Source organism: Molossus molossus, unplaced genomic scaffold (assembly GCF_014108415.1).
Source record: "Molossus molossus isolate mMolMol1 unplaced genomic scaffold, mMolMol1.p scaffold_m16_p_11, whole genome shotgun sequence".
NCBI classification, from domain to species: Eukaryota; Metazoa; Chordata; class Mammalia; order Chiroptera; family Molossidae; genus Molossus; species Molossus molossus.
In genome coordinates this window covers 72,760,129-72,767,355 of record NW_023425346.1, presented here as the reverse complement: position 1 = coordinate 72,767,355, position 7,227 = coordinate 72,760,129, and the positions used below count along the sequence as shown (strand labels likewise).

The following is a 7,227-nucleotide window of genomic DNA, read 5'->3' as shown; positions in this document are numbered from 1 at the left end:
AATGGTGAATAAAAGAATAGAATGAACTCCCACATGCCCTTCCCCCAGCTTGAAGAACTAAGAGCATCTGGCAAATCTCCTTTCATCTGCACGCCCACCCTCATTCTCGTCACACACCTGCTGAGTCATCTTAAAGCAAATGCAGAGCACCGAACCATTTTATTCCTAATTATTTCAGTAGTATCTCTAAGAAAGGAATTTTTTAAGTAACCACAGTGTCATTATCATGCCATTAACATTAACAAAAATTTTTTATGATCACTTAATAACCAGTCAGTATACAAATTTCCCCAACTGACCCACAAACATCTTTTTATAGTTGACTTCTTTGAATCAAAATCCAAACAAGGTTCACACATTTCATTTGGTCGCTCTGTCTCTTAAATATCTTTTAGTCCCTAACGGCTCTCCTCCCTCTTGTTTTCTCACCATTTGTTTATTTAAAAAAGAAATTGTCAAGGTGATAAAATGGTACAAACTTCCAGTTATAATATAAATTAAGTTATAGAGATGTAATGTGCATGGTGACAACAGTTAATAATACTGTATTGCATATTTGAAAGTTGCTAAGAGAATAGGTCTTAAAAGTTCTCACCCCCACTCCAAATTCGTAACTACCTGTGTTGATGGATATTAACTAGACTTACTGTGGTGCTCATTTTGCAATATATACATATATTGAATCAGTGTGTTGTACACCTGAAACTCATATAATGTTATCTGTCAATTACATCTCAATAAAAAGAAAATGGTCATTTGTTCTGCTCAAATTGTATTTTAAGTTTGTTTATAATGGGTTTTTTTGTTTGTTTGTTGCCATGTAAAAGAGTTAAATTTTGCTAGAGTCAAATTTAAGTAACTTTTCCCCTAGAGTGCGTGTTTTTCATATTTTGTTAAAGAAAGCCTTCCCCGCTCCAAGGATATATAAATCTGTTTTTCCTACATAAGTTTAGAGTTATGTGATTTACATTTTAGGTCTTTAATCCATCTGGATTATGCTTGTGTATGGTATAAAGTAGGAGTCTCATTTTATTTTTTTCCATGGGGTGGGTTCATTTTCTACCTTTTCTTCCTTGATTCACAGTGTTTCTCTGATACAAATTAAATGTCAGTGTATGCATGACTCCGTTTACAGGCTCGCTCTCTCCTGCGTGATTGACCTATTTATCTGGTCCTACTCAAATACCACAAGGTTTTAATGACTTTAGCTTTATAACATGTCAGATCATGGTTAGGACAAATTTGCTCTCAAATTTTTTAACCTGCAACAAAACCAGGCTAATCAAAGCCTTCATGTGTTCAAGTAATGATGGACTTTGGTTGAAGAAGAAAATGACATTCACAGGTTGTTGAAACAGAGGAAGAAGTCCATGTTGTGCTCATAGATAACATTTAAAAGCTAGATTTACTTTGGGAAAGTTTCATGCAGTTCTTCTGTGAGTACAGTACTTTCACAATGTCTTCTTGGATCACAAAAGATTTTACCTTTTCCTCCCCTTCTTCTCCTTGATCCCCATCCATGTGTGTGGGCAGAGAGAAAACTCATGAATCCAGAAGGCAGGTGAAGGTAAATATGAAAATCTTTGGTTTACAGATTAGAATAAGAGGCCCCAGAGGTGGGAGAAGGTCAAGCCACAAGTCACAGGACTCTTGTTATTTGTTGTCCTGCCAACTACTAAATTTAGTAGATTTCAATGCCTCAAAGAGCCAATAGCTGACTAGTCATGATTAATTCATCAGACACGTACTGCTTGACGGGTCTTGAACACGTGGGCGGGATGGCAGCAGTGAATGTACTGATCAGCTCCCAGATGAGGAAGAAGTGTTCTTGCTACAAGGAAAGAACAGGCAGAGCCCCACAAACGAAGCCCTATGTCATTTCCTCATGGCTGGTCGAGGCAGTGACTTCTACCCTGAGTAGGTGTGAGAGCCAGTCCGCAAAAGCAAACACTGCTTTCTTTATAGCTTCAAAGACCTCGCACATCTTCCTTAAGACCAACTAATGTCTTGATGATAAAGCATATATAGGTCCACAATCAAAGAAACTACACTTGATAGAAATTAACTTAGGATACAGCAAAATATTGGAGATGTAGTTCTTATGTGCTGCACAGAGAAAAAGACCTGGTTGAGTTCAAGCCTCTGCTTTGGTGATGCCAAAAATAAATAAATAAATAACAGACAATTTGACAGCCAAGATGGGTAAAGGGGATACTGTTGCTTTGGAGACTTAAAAAGAAAAGTAGAAGTAGAAAATAACTAATGTTATATTTTCTAAGTGGAATATAGCAAAGAGTGACGCTGCCAATGATTCACTACCATAAAGAAATGAGACTCTATTTTGGCAGAATAAAACCACTGAATGGGACTCTTTCTTATTCATCCCCCAACAAATATTTACTGCTCCCTACTAATACTGAGGAATCCCTACTAGACAAGACATACATGTGCCATCTTTCATAAAATTTCCATTCTGGAGCTGAAAGTGGGGGAAAGGTAAATAAACAGCAAGCTGCATAACTGGTATGAAGGAAACAGACAAAGGGCCATGGTAGAGGCCAAATACAGGGAACCTATTTATGTAGGTTCGTCAGAGAAGACCCATCTGAAGAGCAACACTAAAGTTGAGACATGAGGGAGGCAAAGGTGTTGGCTGAGCAAAGACCAGGAGAAAGTTCATCCCTGGAAGTGAACAGGTCCTGGAATGGGCAGAAGTTGGGTAGGTGGAGGAGCTGAAAGGAAAACAGCGAAGTGGGCTTGTGCAGCTGACTGGGAGTGCCTGGGACGGAGGTGGTGGTTGGAGGTAGGCTCTGGCCAGGTTATGCAAGACCACGTAAGCCAAGTTCATTCATTCACATTTTTTCCTATAAACAACAGAAATCCTTGGGCAGTACTTGAGCAGGACAGTGGCATGATCTGATTTACATTTTACAAAAACCTCTCTATCTGTTGTGTAGGAAATGGATGAGAGGGTGGATGTTTAAGTGAGAAGAGATGGCAGCCTGGACTAGGGTGGGGAAGTGAAGAGGCAGAAAAATGGATAGATTCAATTTGGACGTGGACTTGACTAAAGTTGTTGGCAGACTATATCGAGAGGGTGAGATTCAAGATGACTTTTAGTTTCTTTGCTTAAGTAGCTGGTACTTTCATCAGTATGGGGTGAGGGAGGACATAGATTGGAAGTGGAAATTAAGTGTTGCATTTGTGCAAGTTTAATTTGCAGGTGTATGATCCCAAAATTCAGAGGGAAGTTTCAGGCTAGAGATAAAAATTTGGGAGTTGGCAGCGTATAAAAGATGCTGCACATGGGAAGGAATGAGATCATCGAAGGAGAGAGGCTGGAGATGAACGAGAAGAGAGACCAGAATCAAAGTCTTAGAGGCATTCATATTTGAGGAAAGAACAAAAGATGAAGAGCTCACACAGTGGCCACAAAGACGAGGAAGAACAGTAGAGGGCTGCTGTGGAAATGGAGGAGCCATCAGCTCATGTCACTGTGTGAAGAGGGTGGAGGGGCTGGCTTGGTTGAATGCTGCCAGGATCCTTGGAGAGGAAGGGCTAAGCAAGGGGAATGTGCCTGGGATTCCAGTTCCTGGTAGCCAGTTCCTCAGAAGGCGCCTGCTCTTCCTTGTGGCCTGTGCCCTAGAAGTTCAGGGATTTGTCAGCCAGTTGCCTCCGCCCAAAGTCTGATAGAGACCATCACGGGGTCGGAATGCTGCACCCCATCCCTGCAGTACGCACCAGCTCCTTGTTGGCTGCTGCAGTTCCAGACGCCCCAGCTCTGGCATCATACACAAGTTCAAGATTGCTCCTTGAAATGTTACTCAAAATTGGCATCACATTTTTCAGGAAAATTCATCATAATCTATGAAAAGTTTAAATGTTCATGCAGGCCGCTCCTCGCCGCTCTTCTCCCGGCGGAAGCCCGGGGACTAGTGCGAGAAGCCGGGACGTGTTCCGACATAAGCTGACGGCCCTGGACTGCATCGGCTCTGCCGGCGTCAACTGCAAAGACGAAACAAAATTTAGAAACTTATTGTTTGGCTTGAAGACCAGAAAATTAGACACTACAAGATTGAAGACAGAGGTAATGTAAGGAACATCCACAGCAGTGACTGGCCCAAGTTCTTTGAAAAGTATCTCACAGATGTTAACTGTCCTTTCAAGATTCAAGATCAACAAGAAGCAATTAACTGGCTTCTTGGTTTAGCTGTTAGACTTGAACATAGAGATAATGCTGAAAAATACAAGGACTCAGTAGCTGACAATACAAAAAAATGCTGACAATGCAGCTAAAAATGCAGAGCCATTGATCAACTTCGGAGGTTAATAATCCTGATTTTAAGGCGGGTGGAGTGGCTTTGGCTAACCTTCTTCAGATTCAGCGTCATGATTACCTGGTAATGCCTAAGGCAGTTCACCTTTTGCTCCAGGAGTGCCTGACATAGTATCCAGTTGCTAAAGCAAATCAAGCTAAAGAGGGATTGCCTGTTGCTTGAGACAAGCATATTCTTGGTTTTGACACAGGAGATGCAGTTTTTAATGAAGCTGCTCAAATTTTGAGATCGCTGCATATAGAAGAGCTCAGAGAGCTATAGACAAAAACTAATGAAGCCATGGTAGCTGTTCAGGCAATTATTGCTGATCCAAAGACAGACTGCAGACTGGGGAAAGTTGGAAAATGAACATGTTAGGATTTCAGCCTCTCGCCTACTTAGTACAGTTGGAAACCATGCACGCCCTGGCATATGTTTCAAAATCAAACATCACACTTTCAAGGGAAGATTCCCAGAAAATTGACTATGTTTTAGAGATTTACCATTATTGCTTTTTCTTTAATAAAGTCTGGGAGAGTTGAAAAATAGAATAAAATAAAATGTTCAGGCACTCTTACCTGGCATTTTTACTTCTGTACATCTTACAAGAGCTAAGAATGTTTCAATTGACAGTATTGTTTGTAATAATTAAAATTCAGAACAACTTAAATGCCCACTCATAGGGAGGTGGTAAATACTAAAGCATGACATAGCAATAGAATTGAATGTTATGTGGACATTGGGGGAAAACGTAATCTTTCTAGATGTGCTGACATGGAAAGGCGACCATGATACATTGTGTGACTGCCTGCCAACATGTACTTTCCTTCCTTCTAACAGAACCACTCTACTTGTTCTGGTCCCCACCCCCTCCCCGAGGCAGCCCATGTAACTCGTGTGCCATGTGGTTGCAGCCAATTCATGCATTCCCCTAGAAACTCTAAATATGAATATTCTCTCCATATTTGTTCTCAATTTGTAGCCAAAGAGATTTTTAAGAACCTGATCGCCTTACCTTCTTCTTGCCCTTGGAAAAAAGACAGAAATCCTGTACAACAGTCTATGAGGCCCTGCGTGATCTGACCACCCATCTAGCATCATCAATCTCCTGATTGTTCTCTGGGCTCCAGCCACCCTGACTTTCTTTTCGTTTTTGAATCACAATGTTTCCTTTTGCCACAGGACCTTTGAACATGATGTTCTCTTAGCCATCATCCTTCAGAGAGCTCCAATGTCACCTTCTCAGAGGAGGTTTTCTGACCATTCAAGTTAGATTAGATTCATCTTTTTTCATTTCTCACCAGAGTACATGTTTTTATTGATTTTTTTTTTTTTTTTTTAGAGAGAAAGAACATCGATGTGAGAGAGAAACATCAATCAATTGCCTCCCACATCACCCAAACAGCCTGGGTACGTGGCCTGACTGGGAATCAAACTTGTGACCTTTTGGTATACAAGACAACACTCCAACCAACTGAGTCACACTGGCTAGGGCAGATTCATCTATTTTTAAGTTCTAAAATATTATGTGCATTTCTCTCTTAGTTCTTCTTAATGGTGTATAATGGTGCATTCACTGTGTGATTATTTGATGAATAGTAATCTCCCTTGCTCAATTCAAAGACCTGTGTCTGCTTTGTCCAAGATTTTATCAGTAGCACCTCACACAGTACCTGGGACATAGTAGGTGCTGCATAAATGTTTATTTGAATGAACCTGGAACTGTCTTACACATAGTAGGAGCATCACTGATAATTATTGAATCAAACTGAGTTGGAGATGGGGATTTAAATTTGTTTTGTTAATTTTAGTCAAATCAACTTATGTGACTTTAAGATTTAACTATAATATATTCCTCCTTCTTCCACCCAATCTGTCAGCAAATTCCATAAACTCTACCTCCAAAACACATCTCAAACATTTCCCTTCCCTTCCTCTCACCACCATCACCCTAGAACAAACCACCATCAGTTCTTACCTCCAGCTACAGTCATTTTCCATGAGGCCGATAAGATCATCTTTTAAGTAAACCACATCATGTCAACCCCCTGCTTAAAACCTACCATCACTTTCCAACACACCTAAAAACATACTCAAGATACAGTTTAAATTTCTTACCCCAGCCTTTTCTGACTTTTGAAAACCTCTTTCAAATAATTTCATAACCTTCTCAGAAACTGCCTCTACTGTCCAACACACCGGCCTTTCTTTTGTCCTTCACAGACACCAACCTTTATTCATTTCAGGGCCTTCAGTGTCCCACATCTCTCTCTCTCGTTTTTTAATTTATTTTTGTTACAGATGTTTCTCCTTTTTTCCCCATTGACACCCTCCTCCCCATCCCTCCCACCCCATCCCCAGCTTTGTTGTCCATGTCCATCAGTTATGTATACATGCATATAAGCTCTGTGGATTATCTCCTCCCTCCCTCCTCCACCCCCTCTTCTGAAGGTTGTCAGTCTGTACCCTACTTCAACGTCTCTGGGACTACCCTGTTCCTCAGACTGTTATATTCATTACATTCCACAAATAAAGTTAGATCATGTGATATTTGTCTTTCTCTGTTTGGCTTGTTTCATTTACGATAATACTCTCCAGGTCCCTCCATGTCGTCCCAAAGGATAAGAGATCTTTCTTTCTTACAGCTGCATAGTGTTCCATGATGTATATGTACCACAGCTTTTTTTATCCACTCATCTACTGATGAATACTTGAGCTGTTTCCAGATCTTAGCTATTGTAAATAGTGCTGCTATGAACACAGGGGTATATATATTCTTTCTGATTGGTGTTTCAGGCTTCTCAGGGTATATTCCTAGAAGTGGGATCACTGGGTCAAATAGAATTTCAAGTTTTAATTTTTTGAGGTAGCACCATAGTGTTTTCCATAGTAGCTGCACCAGGCTGCATTC

The 7,227-nt window shown here is 40.6% G+C and overlaps 1 pseudogene; it reads left to right on the top strand.

Moving 5' to 3' along the window:
* The first annotated feature begins 3,880 nt into the window (after positions 1 to 3,880).
* On the top strand, positions 3,881 to 4,685 carry LOC118625032 (annotated as a pseudogene).
* Positions 4,686 to 7,227: the final 2,542 nt, after the last annotated feature.